The sequence below is a fragment of the Aotus nancymaae genome, unplaced genomic scaffold (assembly GCF_030222135.1).
Source record: "Aotus nancymaae isolate 86718 unplaced genomic scaffold, 86718_ANA_hifiasm-v0.15.2.pri h1tg000030l, whole genome shotgun sequence".
NCBI lineage: Eukaryota > Metazoa > Chordata > Mammalia > Primates > Aotidae > Aotus > Aotus nancymaae.
Window position 1 is genome coordinate 32,034,902 of NW_026988443.1, and position 13,342 is coordinate 32,048,243.

The 13,342-nt window shown below is 42.6% G+C and overlaps 1 pseudogene; it reads left to right on the top strand.

Annotated features, from left to right (window-relative positions):
* LOC105706755 (nucleolar protein 56-like) overlaps positions 1-13,082 on the top strand; it is a 129,756-nt pseudogene extending 116,674 nt beyond the window's left edge.
* The last annotated feature ends 260 nt before the right edge of the window (positions 13,083-13,342 follow it).

Genomic DNA, 13,342 nt, shown 5'->3' on the forward strand with positions numbered 1-13,342 from the left:
TGAGGGAAAATATAAGAAAAGAAATGGTTAAAGAGGCATTTGGAAGGAAAAAAACACAGCAAAGCAGTCGAGTAATACAGATTGCTTTCCTGAATACTTTCCCTATGGCCACTTGCCATGGTGTAAATACTCTCAGCATGACTGATTTCAAGTAAGCAACATGGCATTTCTGAACTCAGAGCTACAAAAAGAATAAAATGAATTCCTGAAAACCAGTAGGACCTGGTGCCAGGACAATAGTGTACCTGAGACACAGAGTGCCCAAGTTGAAAGTTAAAACGTCCTGGGGCCTGGACATGCCCTGCTCAACCCTGATACACAGCGATCTTTATCAGGGCCACAGGAAGTGATGGAGGGAGTTAGATGGAGGATGAATAATCTATGAGGCAGCTTCCACTTAATCGTGTGATTCTTGTGACTGAGCACTGTGCTTGGCAGTGCAGACACAGTTAAAACCTTATTTAATCTTCAAACCACTCTGGGAAGTAGGTACGTACTTTTCACAGATGAGAAAATAGAGGCTTGGAGAGGTTAGTTTGTGTGCTCAAGATCCCATAGCAAGTAGGTAAATGAAGAAGAGATTAAACATAGGTGTACCTAACACCAAAATGCTACACTCTACCTCCTCTCAATGACTGTTCCTATCAAATGGGAGACAAGGGCTGTGAGAGCAAAGTGGGAGGAGAAAAATCAAAGATTACCTCCCCCAATATAAACCAAACCCACACATACTGTATATGATGAAAATTCATAATGCATGCCAAACAGCAATGCTAGAGACCCAATCTCCACCTCCACGCCAGATTTATGTGATTTTCTTACAAACTTTTTCCTAGATCCCTGAAGAAAATGATAAAGCAATGTGAAAATGAATTATATTTTACAACAAATTAACAGCATTCTTCTGTATTGCTGTTACACTGGATAAATATCTAAGACAGAAATACAACTCCTGCCCAAGTTTTCCACCTCTCAATCCTGCATGACTTATCCCTTAATATTGCCTACACTGAATTCTCCTGGACATAACAGCCTGAGGGGAGAATAAGGTTTCATGTTCAATATAGATCGCACCATCATTCTCAACCAGCACACAAGCCATGATAAGATGACATTTAGAGTGATGATTAATTTGCAGAACCATCAAAAGACAGTGCCTTGTTCATGCCACTGCTTCTTTTAACAATGATGAAGAAAGCTATTTTCTGGTGAAGAATAATAGTTTCAGATTAATGTAGGCTAGGATTTGAGATGTCTAATTTGGAAAGAGAGGAAAAAAACACCAAACCTACTATTGAAAAAATATATATTAATAGAAAGCCAAGAGTAGGGGCAAACAGTTCAAAATCACGGGAACTATCACAATTCAAACTGAGTCTTCCCTGGGTGGTATGGTAGCCAGACGCCAAGATACCCTCAAACCTCCCCAACTCCTGGATTCATGCCTTGCTGTAGTTCCCTCCAACTGTGAATAGGGCTGATCTGTGTGACTGATAGGATATTGCGGAAGTGACAGTATACACCTTCCATGGTGAGGTCATAAGCAGTGTCATAGCCTCTCTCCTGTCTTCTATTGGGTCACTCCTTCTGGGGAAACTCAACTACCAGTCCATGAAGAGACTCAAACAACCCAATGGAAAGGTACCCACAGGGCAGGGATACACAACCTCTGGCTAACAGCCAGCACCAGCTTGCCAGCCGAGAGTGAACCAATTTGGAAGCAGATCATCCAACTTCAGCCACACCTTCAGAGGACTGCAGCCCTGGCTGAGGTCTTGAATGCAATCTTGTGAGAGATTCTAAGCTGCTTCCAAAGTCCTGACTCAAAAAATGTGTGAGATAATAAATGTCTGTTGTTTTTCACCTGCTAAGTTCGGGGGTGATTTGTTACATCGCAACCTAACTGATACAGATGGTGACTTACATTGGGCTCCCTTTAAACAGACCCAGAGTGGGATTTGAGCACATATCATTTGAGGGAGTCCATTTTTGGAAAGCTCTCTATGAGAAGGAGTAAAGCAGGAAAGAAAGGGGAAGGAGCTGAACGCAGATGCAGTCCCAGACAAATTCTAGACTTGCCTTGGTCGTTGGGAGGCTCTGAGGCATAAACTGCCCTGCAGAGTCATCCCCTAAGGAGATCAGGCTTTGGTATTTCTGCATCCATCAGCTTCGGCTGTGGGCTTTCCCCTTAGAGCATAATTTCCTGGATGAGGCAGCTCTTACAAGTGGAAGGAAATTCTCCAGAGAAGGGAGCAGTGAGAGCCATGAGTGGCGAACTATCACCAAGCTATGGGAAGGGTCCATGTACTTGACAAAGAGGCTTGTGCAGGACCTATGGCACTCCTGCCCATGGGAAACCTCCAGTGTCATCTCCACCCTATTGGGCTTGCTTTTCTGCTTCCCAGCAGGCTGGCACTACAGGATTTCCCCTTCCAGGTTCTAGCTTCCTCTGTTCTAGCAGGTTCTTCCTTCCTCTTGGAAGTGGAGATGGATTAGGATTCCTGTGAGTTTAGGAGGGGTGCGTATGCCTTTATATCCCAGGAAGAAAATAAAAGAATAGGAAAAATGTGGCACATATACACCATGGAATATTACGCAGCCATTAAAAATGAGGAGTTCGCGTCCTTTGTAGGGACATGGATGAACCTGGAAACCATCATTCTCAGCAAACTGACACAAGAACACAAAACCAAACACCACATGATCTCACTCATAGGAGGGTGTTGAACAAGGAGAACACATGGACACAGGGAGGGGAGCACTATACACGGGGGTCTGTTGGGGGGGAGTGGGGGGGACAGCGGGGGGTGGGGAGTTGGGGAGAGATAGCATGGGGAGAAATGCCAGATATGGGTGAGGGGGGAGGAAGGCAGCAAATCACACTGCCATGAATGCACCTATGCAACAACTTTGCATGTTTTTCACATGTACCCCAAAACCTAAAATGCAATTAAAAAAAAAAAAAAGAATAGAAACAAAACAGCAATGTTAATCAGCACAAAGACTTCAAGCAGTGGAACACTGGTAAGTCCAAGGCAATCCAGAAGCACGACAAGTTGAGAAACATCTGCCCTAAGGATGCTTTCCCAATTGAACTTAGACACACACGCCATTTTTTATTTTATCTTTTTTTTTCTTTTGAGACAGAGTCTCACTTCATCACTGAGGCTGGAGTGCAGTGGTGTCTTGGCTCACTGCAACCTCTGCCTCCCGAGTTCAAGCAATTCTCGTGCTTCAGCCTCCCAAGTAGCTGGGACTAATGCACGCACCACCACACCTGGCTATTTTTTTTTGTATTTTTAGTAGGGTCGTGGTTTCACTGTGTTGGCCAGGCTGGTCTTGAACTTCTGACCTCAGGTGATCCTGACACTACACGTCTCATAGAGTACATCTTTGCCTAACTGTTAAGTCCAGCTAAGCTCAACACATCCATCTCTAATTTCTGCTTTGTTCACCTTTTCTTATTTACTACTTTTGTCTCTTCCCAGACCCTGAAGTGGGGAAGGGGTACATGCTGTAGCCCAGGAGGAAGACAAAAGAAAAGAGCAAAGGCCGAACTACCCTGTCACACTTTATTTATGGGTCACCGGCTCACACATTTGTACATTATGTGAATTGCTGTCTCCAATTCAACCATAAGCTTCTTTCAGCCTAGGGAGGTGGGTGCCTTGTTTCTTTTCTGTCTTTGCCTCCAGAATATCTATATCAGCTGTACCAAGTTTCACATTTGTATGTACAACATCTGTATTTTCTGATGCCATGTCTACTGTAGTAGGCTCCCTGTAACTACTGGTTACATGATTCATAATCTCCCCAATCTGATATTTCCCCCCATTGTATCATGATATGTAAGATTCTTAACATTCTCCATCCACAGCTTCAGGCACAGAGCAGATATTGTTGAGCGAATGGACAACATATCAACAGCTTTCTTTTACGATGCGGCATTTTAGGAAGGCAGCATGACTCTGCCCCACTGGTCTCACCAGGCATGGTCCCACCTCAGGTCTTGTACACTTGAGGTCCCTTCTACCAGATAAGCCATTCCCCTGAAGAGCAGCACTCTGCTCACCTACTTCAAGGTTTCATGTCACCCTAGCAATGAGATCATGTCTCACGTTACAATGTTTGCCCCTTCCCTGTCTGCTCCGGTTTTATTCCTTAACACTTGAAAACATCAAAGCTATCAAGTAACTATCTATCTTCAACTGTATATCTTGTGTGTTGCCCTTCCTTACTAAGTTCCACAAACATGGGATTTTTCTCCTTTTTATTCACTGTTATATTGTTATATCCCTGGTACCTAAAATAGGGTGGCACAGAGTGTACACTCACTAAATATTTCTTGAATTGATAAAGGAGTGAATGGTACAAATTTGCACTCAAATCTAGGTTCAGCTATTTATTGGCAGTCTGAGGCCCATTTCTGAGGACTTTTCTAGTATGTGATGTGGCATGTCATCTGATTTTTAGGAGCCTCAATTAACTCAAATGTTAATCGGCTGCCTTTCTGTTTCCTTTACTTGTCACTTTTCAGAAACAACATCTCATCTTTTCCTGAGAGAGGCAGAGCATCTCTGTTCAAAAGACAGTTTTTTGCCAAGGAGCCTGGAAAGACAGCCTTGCTGAGTCGTTCTGTGGGAACCAAGTTGAATTTGAAATGCCCCTGGTTGCCTCAGCTGTCCCAAGAATGTCGGCTTAAGCACTAATGAATTATTTCCATCTTTATCATACACTGGGGTCACCAGGGAGAATATTGTTCTTGGACAAGAACGCATGCATCCTCGGGAAACTCGCACTTTGGGTCACCTCACCAGTAGGTCAGACTGTCTGTGTCTCTCTGGGGCAGACAGAATGAGAGCTTGAATTACAGTGTTTGGAAGTCCTTTCTTTTGTGAACTGAATTTAGACTTCTCTTTACTTCCAAAAGGGAAAGCAGACATCTCAAGGTATCAGTGAAAGAACTCAGGTACAGAAAATATTACAGGATTCAACAACTACCAGGATTTAAATTGAAAAGTCTGCATATATGAGTGTGTGTGTGTGTGTGTGTGTGTGTGTGTGTAGAGGAAGTAGCAAAAAGAATGGGGAAACAGACTGTACAACTCCTTGGATAAGACTTGAATCGCTAATTGAAAAGGTATTTTGCCTTTCCCTACAGAGGAAGAGAACAGAACTTACCATTATCTGCTATCTGCCATGACACACTGTGACATCCCATCCCTGTGAAAACAGTGTGATCAAATTGTAATTTTACAGATTTTTAAGAATGCAATAAAATAAAAATGGTTTCTATTTGCTGAACGTCCTTTTGTGTTAAAAGCTGGTCTTTCACTTTATTCCCTTTTCATCTCAACAATGTTGTGGCATGGGAAATATTTATATTCTTTTATTAAAGATGAAGTCATCAGGGCTGAAAGAGCTCAAGTGATATCTACAGAAATGTCAAGAGACTCAAATTGGAGTCTGCCTAACTCCAAAGACTGCCTTAGTTTCTATTTGCTTGTATTAGCTGGGGGATAACAGGAAGGCTTAGCTGTTCTTTTCTACTTGGTCATTCACCTCTTTTATATCCATTCTCCTTCATTCCCTGCCTGCCTCTGTATTCCAGAAAGCTACATTTCCCTTATTTCACTGCTTTCTGGCTTCTGGATGGACTTGACAATGGGAGGCATGGGCAGAAGATTAAAACAGTAAAGTGAGAAGCCAAGGTATTCTCCTCTCTCTCTGCTTCCTACAGAAGCTCCTTCACAGCTCCAGCTGCTTCCCTGGCTTCCAAACTATGGTGACAACACCTATTCCTATTATTTCTCCCCACTTAGGGATGGTAGAGCTGCTCTTCAGCACTGGGTTACCTCATCTCCTTTTTAGGTTCTCAGCTCTCCCATCACCCATGTGGCCATTTCCCTGTATTGCACTGTCTCTGTTTGAAAGACCCAGATTGGTGTGTATTTTCCCAGCTATGCTCTGGCTGATACATGTATCTTCTTTCAGAAAACAAACATTATTCAGAGCATTTACAACCAACATTAAAACTACAGTTGGAATCAAAGCCTGAAGAAGAGAGAGGGTAGCTATCGGTATGATTTAAATTATGTGCATTTGGTATTATACTGAGAAGCACTGTGCAAAACCACAGGCTTTGTCATCAGAGCTAAAGCCTGTCACTGCTACTTACTAGCTCTGTGACTTAAGGAAAATTATTTCAGCCTTTCTGAGTCTCACTTTTATTAACATAAAAAATATGTGCTGCAGTGTTGTTTCACACATCAGAAATTGCGCACGTAAAATCAAAACACAATTCCTGACACGTAGAAGACAATCAATGAATGTTACCCATTGTTACTGCATTCCAATTAGCTTCAGGAATCTGAAGGGTTTCTAAAGGCTGAAAGCAAACATTTTTCAATAATGGCAAGAGAAATACAATGCTTTAATTTCAGGAGAAAATAAGGAGAATGGCATTTAAAATAAGGAGCTAAGAATGAAATATCATTACCCAAAATAATGTTAAAACTGAAAGACTGGAATAGGAGGGGGGAAAAGGAGATAAATATGCTTTTGTTTAAGATTTGTTTTTTTCAATCACTAAGCCAGGAAATACTTATTTAGCTTCTCCTAAGTCCAGAGCTAGGTGAGAGACACGAGAATTAAGTGGTCTCACACCGGGAATGGAGATCTGGAATGGCAATCAGGAAACCTGGGTGCTGGTCCCAGTTCACTTCTCCTCTCTGAGCCTCAGTTTCCCCATCTGGTAATTACTAGGTCAGGGTCAAGTACTTCAGGATTACTTATACAATTTTTTCTTTTTTATTTAAGTTTAGGAGACAACGTGCAGGTTTGTTACATAGGTAAAGTTGTGTTGTGGGGGTTTGTTGTACAGATTATTTCATCACCCAGGTATTAAGCCTAGTACCCACGAGTCATTTTTCCTGATTCTCTCCGTCCTCCCACCCTCCACCCTCCCATAGGCCCCAGTGTGTGTTGTTTCCCCTCTGTGTATCCATATGTTCTTACCATTTAGTTCCCACACTTTTTTTTTTTTTTTTTTTTTTTTTTTTTAGACAATCTTGCTCTGTGGCCCAGGCTGGAGTGCAGTGGTGCAATCTCAACTTGCTACAGTCTCCGCCTCCGGGTTCAAATGGTTCTCCCACCTCAGCCTCCTAAGTAGCTGGGACTACAGATGTGAGCCATCATACCCGGATAATTATCGTATTTTTAGTAGAGATGAGGTTTTGCCATGTTGGTCAGGCTGGTCTCGAACTCATGAGCTCAGGTGTTCTATGCACCTCTGCCTCCCAAAATGCTGGGATTTCAAGTGTGAGCCACAGTGCCCAGCCCCACTTATACAACTTTTAAAGCACACATTTACCCAGGCCGTACTGTCAGAATCTGATTCAGTACATTCCCTGGAGGGAACCCAGTAATTTATTCCCAAAGGCTGAAGATTCGGACATGCACTCCTGCATAGCCTCCTTGCCAATGACATCGAAGCAGGAGGATCAATTGAGCCTGGGGGGTGGTGCTTGCAGTGAGCCAAGATCACGCCACTGCACTCCAGCCTGAGAGCAAGACCCTGTCTCAAAAACAAAATAAGAAAGAACAAGAGGTAGGCAGAGTCAGCAGGAAAACAAACTACTCATGGATTTGCACCTAGCAGAGTGTCATATATTCATAAAGAAAACTATTATCCTTTTTTTATTATTCAAAAGACTTTTCACTTATTCAAACTGCCCTTTCAAATAATGCAAATAATTGAGATTCACAGTGTCTTAAAAAGTCCTAATGTACAACAGAACCGGCTGAGAAGTTTGACTAATCACAGATTTAAAATCCAGTTCCTTTTCTCTATAACCTTGACTAAGCAAGCTTTACTTTCTCCAAGCTCTAATTTCATCAGTAAAAACCATATAATATGATAGACTGTTTAAAGAAAATGTGGCACATATACACCATGGAATACTATGAAGCCACAAAAAAGAATGAGTTCATGTCCTTTGCAGGGACATGGCTGAAGCTGGAAGCCATCGTTCTCAGCAGATTAACACAGTAACAGAAAACCAAACATCCCATGTTCTTATTCATAAGCGAGAGTTGAATCATCAGAACACACAGACACAGGGAGGGAACATCACACACTGGGGTCTGTTGGGAGAGAGAGCATTAGGACAAATACCTAATGCATGCGGGACTTAAAACCTAGATGTTGGGTTGATAGGTGCAGCAAACCACCATGGCACATGTATACCTATGCAACAGATCTGCACATTCTGCACACGTATACCAGAACTTAAAATTTTAAAAGAAGAGGCAAAAAAAAATTGTCAGACAATTTTTTCCTTTAGGAACTGCTTCCTAAAGGGCATAGAAGATGTCTTATTTTAGCTTGAGGTTTATCCAAACTGAGTCAGTCAATGGTTTGTCAAGTCAATGTGCTCTGTGTGGAGGCAGAGAATTTGTAAGAAAAAAAAGGGGGTGCAACAATGGTACCCAAGTCATAGATTTGAGGGTTAACTAGAACAACACATCACGTACTTGTGAATGTTTCCAACAGAAGAGAGCTAATACCATGGCCATTATCACCACTATTGTTTCTATCATTTTCTATTAATTCCCTCCTGGATGTCTCTCTCTCTTTGAACTCAATATGCCTATGCCTCTCACCACCATGGTAAACTGCCAGAATTAAGCAGAAATAAAGGAATCTGGGGTCTTGAAGGGAAACTAGGATAAATGGAGATAGAAATAGAGGGGATCAGGAAGGGTGGTGCGGAAATTAGCAAGATTTAGAGCAGGGGCTCTTAACCTCCACGCTGTCAGTATCATGCGCTGGACAGTTCTCTGCTGCGGGAGCGTTCCAGTGCATTGTGGGACATTTACCATCCTCCCCGCCTCCACTCACTAGATGCCAGTCAAACTCCCCAGTTGTAAGAAACAAAAATGAATCTGGGCATTGCCAAATTTCTCCTGGTGGGGCGTAAAAACCACTCCAGTGAAGGACTTTTAATTTAAAGTAATGAAAATGGAGAGTCCTCAGGAGGAGGAGGTACAAAATGAAGACCAGAGGATTTAAAAGGCAAGTCCATTTTAATAAGTGGGAAAAACAAAGAGGGCAGGCGTTTTTGTTTTTTCGGGTTTTTTTTTTTTTTGGCAGGGGCTAAGGAGGTTGTTTGTTCGTTCGCCTATTTCAAAACAGACCAGTCTAACATAAAATATTCCTGGATTTCCAAGGTGCTCGGGAGATGCAAGATGAAGAAATGAGCTAGTGAGTTTCCTTGACAGTAACACAGTTTTCCCCAGATGGAAAGAGTGTCTAAGTCCAGATGACTAACGAAGAGTAGAGATCTTGGCTAATCACCAGAGGGCTTTTTTCTCCCGTGAGTGGCCCTGGTTGCTGTGGAGATTTCAGAGTTTCCATCCAGCCTACGCCTGACCTCTCATCTCCCCGCGGTGCTCAGACAGCCCAGGGAAATCCTGGGGGGATCTGCCAAGGGCTGTGGCTGGGGAAGCAGATCTGCCTCCTTATCTGCGAGCAGGTCAACTTCCCCCCATTCTTTCCAAAAGGAAAACGAACCAGGCAGCCGAGCTCATCAGAGCTGCCTGACAAAGCCCAGCTGGTGAAGAGGTGAGGCAGAAACGGTCCAGCAGCCAGAGCGTCAGCCACTCCTGACTCAGCTGCGTGGCCTCACAGGCCAGGGCCAGGGAGGGGCAGGGAACAGCTGCTGGTTTTCCTACAAGGCAACCTGCCTTTCCCCTGCCACCCAAGCCGTCATTCCCCCTTCCTTCCTCTCCCATCACTCTGAAGTGCCCTCTGGCTTCCCAATTTCACTTTGCTTTGGCCTGCAAAGTCAGATGGGCCCCACGGAGAAGGTTTCCTTAAGTTGAATATTAATTCAAACACTCCAGGTGAGCACTTTAAGCAGCAGGTACAGAGAAGTATTGTACTTCACTCCTAGAAGGTTCTTTGTCACCCCGACTTTATCATTGATCCTTCTGCTCTTAATCCGAGGCTTTCCTCCATGCCATTTCCTGTGTGAAAGATGTTGCCTATTTACATTTTAAACCACCCTTGAAGACAGATAACAGAATGCAGATAGCAGAGTGTACATTTGCTTATTATTTTAAATCCCCAACGACACATAACTTAATATCAAGCATTGTGTAGGTGCTTCGTGAGAGTGTATATGAATTGATAAATTGATCAAAAGTATTTGGCAACCACCAACTCCACTTCTTAGTTTTGTCTTGAGTCTGAGCATTCACTCACTCACTAGCCCAGTCTCATTTGATCAGTCAGTCTCTCATTTAACCACTCTGCAGTTATTTCCAGGACACTTCCCGTGTGTCAGGCACCACATGAGGTGCTGGAGCCTCAATGGTGGAAGAAGACATTGTCCCCAAACTCATGGATTTATGCCCAGCCAAGGGGTACACATTCATAAAGAAACCTTTTTTTTTTTTTTTTTTTTGGTATTTCAAATACTTTTCACTAATTCAAACTGTCCTTGCAAGTCATGCAAATAACAGATTCACAGTATCTTAAAAAGCCCTAGAGTGTGGAAGAAGGAGACAGCAAAATCCGTGTCAGAGGGATATGGCATGGGAAAGACTTGGCCTGCCATTCCTAGCCTTGAAGATGGTGGAAGGGGCCACAAGCCAATAAATGTGGGAGGCCTTTAGAAGCCAGAAAAGGCAAAGATATAGATTCTCCCGTAGAGAGAGGAGAATCTGTACCTTATATAGAAAAATAAGTTTATGTTAAATCACACTCAATGTAGCCTACGTTTCTCCTTGTTCCATGTGGGATCTTTAGCTTCCCCCCAACCCCTTGCCTTCCTTTGATCTCTAATTGCTACTCCCATTTTCTACCCCATAAACCCTACTATATTCACTATGTATCCTGAAATATGCTTGTAATTTTAAATTATGGACTTTATGTAAATGTATGTGCATGAGTGTTAAATTTACATTGAAGATTTTATGTTCAAAATCATATCCTGTTTCTTTTTATTTTTTCTTTTTATTTATTTTTTTGAGATGGAGTCTCGCTCCATTGCCCAGGCTGGCGTGCAGTAGCACAATCTCAGCTCATTCCAACCTCCACTGTCTAGGCTCAAGCAATTTTCCTTGCCTTAGCCTCCCAAGTAGCTGGGATTACAGGCACCCAACACCACACCTAACTTTTTATTTTTTATTTTTTAGTAGAGATGGGGTTTCACCATGTTGGCCAGGCTGGTCTTGAACGCCTGACCTCAGGTCATCCACCTGCCTCGGCCTCCAAAAGTGCTGAGATTATAGGTGTGAGCCACCATGCCTAGCCTCCTAATTAGAATTTTTATACAATCTGTGCAGCCTGCTGTATCTTAAGTGTTTAATGAGTTAATAGAGGATGCTACATAGTATTTGTATCTAATTCTGATTGCTGCTGTAACAAATTGCCACAAACTTAGTGGCTTGCATAATACAAATGAATCATCTTCCAGCTCTGCAGGTCAGAAGTCTGAAATGCATCTCACTGGGCTAAAGTCAACACATTGGCAAAGCTGCATTCCTTCCTAGGAGGAAATCTTTTGTTCTGTAAACTCTGTGGTTCTAGGGTAGAATCTATTTCTTTGCCTTTTCTGGCTTCTAAAGGCCTCCCACATTTATTGGCTTGTGGCCCCTTCCTCCATCTTCGAAGCTAGGAATGGCAGGCCAAGTCTTTTTCACGCCGCATCACTCTGACACCGATTTTGCTGTCTCCCTCTTCCACACTTAAGGACACTGGTTACATTGGCCTGCAAGAATAATCCAGAATAATCTATTTTAAAATCAACTTATTAGCAACCTTACTTCCATCTGTGACCTAAATCATCCCCCTTTTTCCATGTAACATAACACATTCATAGGCTCCAAGAATTATAATATGGACGTTGTGTGTGTGTGTGTGTGTGTGTGTGTGTGTGTGTTGGTGAGAAGAGACAAAGAATTATTCTGCCTATCACAGTATTCTATATCATGTGTCCATGGTGTGTCTAATGAGTTAAGAGAGAATAACACATTACACTTGTATCCCTTACCTATCGTTGCTATGACAAATTGTCGCAAATTTAGTGGCTTATACAAGCGTATTATCTTCCACGTCTGGAGATCGGAACAAAAAAAATATACACATATGTTTTTTTGAGGTGGAGTTTTGTTACGTTGCCCAGGCTGGTCTCAAAATCCTGAGCCCAAGTGATCCTCCTGCCTTAGACTAGTTTTCTATCTCCAGAGAAGTGAAAGACCCCAATTCCTTGCTAAAACAAACAGTGTCTTACTGTTCATTCTAGCAGATCTATGAGGGAATTTCTCTGGGATATGTATACCTGGAGATAGGATAATTGAGTCTTACATAGGATTTATAGTTATGATACTGTATGATTTCAAAAAAATAAATACTCACTTTGACTCATAAGCAGGCAGGCAGTATTTCTACAGAAAATACATGAAGACATTAGGCTAGGCACATTGGCTCATGCTTATAATCCCAACACTTTGGGAGGCTGAGCCTGGCAGGTCATTTGAGGTCAGGAGTTCAAGACCAGCCTGGTCAACATGGTAAAACTCCGTCTCTACTAAAATTACAAAAATTAGCCAGGTGTTGTGGCATGCACTTGTAATTTCAGCTACTCTGGAGGCCGAGGCAGGAGAATCGCTTGAACCTGGGAGTCGGAGGTTGCAGTGAGCTGAGCTCTGCCACTGCACTCCAGCCTGGGTAACAGAATAAAGACTCCAGTTCAAAAAAGTAAAAATAAAAAAATAATCCCATGACAACATTGCAGCTGTTCACAAATTTTTTGGTCTTTTTCCACTTTCCAGGCATGTGGTGGGATCACCCCTCCCTCCGACCTTTTTCAAAGTTAGGCATGCAACTTGTTTTGGCCGGTGAAATGTGATTGGAAGTGATAATGTGCCCTCCAGACAGAAGTTTTAAGAGCCAGTACACAGCTTTACCACCTGCCATGGAGATCATAGACTCCTATGCTGATATGGAGCCTTCATCAAACGCTGGGTCTCTAAGTGACCGCAATGGACAGAGACCCCCGTCCCTTCACCGATAATCTTGGCAACCAACTGGACATTTAGAATCAGGAAAAAAAGATCAAACTTCCATTATGTGGCATTTGTTACTACACCATAACATAGTCTTTCCTGACCAATATGTCCTTAAAAACAGGAATAATCCAAATGTAAACATTTAGATGTTGAGAAATAAAGCACTTTCTTAATTTCTACGTTTATCCCTTGAATCTTCCTTTATGCCTCAAGGTCATGAGCTGGCTTCCATTTCCTTCCTATGCACCCTGTTTATGAAGATACA